Source organism: Nymphaea colorata, chromosome 4 (assembly GCF_008831285.2).
Source record: "Nymphaea colorata isolate Beijing-Zhang1983 chromosome 4, ASM883128v2, whole genome shotgun sequence".
In the NCBI taxonomy this organism is placed as follows: Eukaryota; Viridiplantae; Streptophyta; class Magnoliopsida; order Nymphaeales; family Nymphaeaceae; genus Nymphaea; species Nymphaea colorata.
In genome coordinates this window covers 25954247-25956842 of record NC_045141.1, presented here as the reverse complement: position 1 = coordinate 25956842, position 2596 = coordinate 25954247, and the positions used below count along the sequence as shown (strand labels likewise).

Genomic DNA, 2596 nt, shown 5'->3' with positions numbered 1-2596 from the left:
CCTCTGTGCTTATTTCATGATGCTGTTCTTTACAACCTTAGACGATTTGCTGTCGACCAAATGCAATTGCTTGCTTTGCAAATGCAGCTTTCAAAGACTGTGTCATCGCGACTCATCTCAGGGGTCAAAATGTGCTGTATGTTATTCATGTCTCCGTTGATCCCTCAGTTGTTCATTTGACAGGACTGAACTATTAAAAAGTATGAACTGTTTTTGCTAGGCAAATGCAAAACCTTATCTATGCAATTATTCTGAAAGGGATACTTTCCACTGCCACCTTAAGGCCCGGTTTGATAGGCGGGGAAAAATGAGAGAAGAGAGAAAAAACGGTACGGGCGGGTGAAATTTCACCCGCCCCACCAAAAACGCATCAAACGGGGTGAATTTCACCCCGTTTAATGCAAAAGAGAGCGGGTGAAATTCCACCCGCTCGAAAGTCCGAGCTCGCACCTCGGACTTTCGAGCGGGTGGAATTTCACCCGCTCGACACCCTCTCCTCCCGTCGTATTTCACCCTTTTCCTTCTCTGCAGCTGCTCCTCCCTGACAAAGAAACTTCTCACCGTCTTCTCACCGTCGCACCAAAGGCCTTTCTCAACGTCGCTGCTCCGCCATTTCTGCTCCGCTCCTCTGCCGATTCGCCAACGCCACAGTCGCCTCTCATGTAAGGGTTTCTCTTGCTCTCGATGTGTCCCTTTTTCAAAAACGCCCAATTTGTTTTTCTCTGTCTCTCTCTTGCAATCGGTTCCAGATGGTTCCTCTCTATCCTTCGTGATCGAGGAGGACCAACAATGGAAACCAGGCCTTTCAGAGAGCCATCGCTATGCTTCAGTGAGCAAATGTCGCTAAGTCGCCTACACCTCTCTCTCTCTCTCTCTCTCTCTCTCTCTCTCTCTCTCTCGGGGTCGCTCCTTTCTCTCTCGCTATCTGTGTATATGTGTGTGTGCAGTATTTGGTGGCATGATAACTGTCTTATATCATCAACAATTTGTTTAGGTCTGCTTCCCTTGTGGAGTTCATCATCTCCACCGGCACCTTGCTTCTTGAAAAGGGACATTTTTCAGCTGTTTTCCCTAAAATTCTTTTCCTTCCAACTTCTTTTTGGGATAACCTTTATGATTATGATTATGATCCAGTACCATGCGAGGCACTTGTCTATGTTCGGCTCCTTATTAAATTCTTAGGATCTTGCAGTGCATGTGGCAATCTTGACAGAAGTCACCTTATTTGAAATTTCTGCGTACAGCTCCTGCTTAGAAACCTGATGCGAAGGCGCAAGCCTTGAAAGCAGCAAACAAAGTGAAGTCAGGGCAAATAAAAAGAATATTAAGGCAGCTGTTAGGACAAAAAAGCGCAGGCTTGAAGATGCCAAGTTGATTCATTTGCAGGGTTTTCTCTTTCATTAATTCAACCTTGAGAAACAAGCTGATCAGTTAATCCTGACCTCTCTGTTGCCGGAATAGAGAGATTGGTTTGATAAGAATTAAGATTTGGCGTGCTTCGATGGAGACCGTGGAGAGGTGGGGAGGATCATGAAGAGGTTTCACAGCAAGGGAGTGCACTTTATGGCTAAGATGTAGAGTTTGGTTGTTGAATTTTTAGGGTTTGGGGGAGTTGGTACTCGTTAATACAGAGTCTGCAGTGTATATGCGTTCTGTTCTGGTTTCATGGCCGACCATATGCTGTTATTTGGTAGTATTGTACACAATGAAATGAAGTGATAATTTATTGGTAAACATATGTTGGTCGTATCTTATTGAACCTTGGGTTTTATGAATGCATCAAGTTCTGAATCGCTCTATATTCAAATTAAGGTTTTTGTTGATTATGCGTTCGTTCTGGATATGTTTAACTAAATTAATGGTGTGATCGATGAGTTGGAAGAGGGGCTTTCTGAGGAACCTTGATGTATTGGTCTTGAATGCCAGACAACAAAGAACAACCTTTTGATGCCTTCCTTTGTGATCTCCCAAGTCAGATTTGGAGAGGAGAAGACACAACAAAAACAACATTTATCATGTTAAATTCTTCATGTGCATCAAACATGGTTAAATTTACCATGTTAAATTCTTCATGTGCATCAAACAGGATTAAATTTACCACGGTAAATTCTTCTCGCCCATCAAACAAGGCCTCAAATTGGAAGAGGGAGAAATTTCATCCTGTAAATTTTTCCAGAAAAATTTACCATGGTAAATTTACCGCGTTAAATTTCACCCGCCCATCAAACGGGCCCTAAGGCCACGTTTGATGCACAGGGATTTCACTGTGCATCAGGGTAAATTTTCCAAATCTGTACGGCTTTTCCTGATGCAATCAAACGCAGGTTTTTTTCCCCGGGTAAAGGGTTGGATCCAGGGGAATTTTCCCCTGGAAAAAAGTCGGACCCTGGAGGGTCCGACTTTTTGGCAGAGACAAATTTTTTGCCCGTTAGGGCGTCTCATCACTCGTTTCTTCGCTCTCGTTCCTGCCTCCAGCCATCGTCCGCTCGCCGTGCTCTCCACCACCGCCGCTGCTCTGCCTCTAGTCGTCGTCCGCTCGCCGTGCTCTCCACCACCGCCGCTGCTCTGCCTCCAGCCGTCGTGGTATTTCGAAGAA

General features: G+C 44.9%; 1 long non-coding RNA gene across 1 annotated transcript; it reads left to right on the top strand.

Moving 5' to 3' along the window:
- The first annotated feature begins 445 nt into the window (after positions 1-445).
- LOC116253454 (uncharacterized) lies at positions 446-1734 on the top strand. Its single transcript, XR_004172439.2, has 2 exons — positions 446-662; positions 1245-1734. It is a non-coding gene; the product is annotated as an uncharacterized LOC116253454 (long non-coding RNA).
- The last annotated feature ends 862 nt before the right edge of the window (positions 1735-2596 follow it).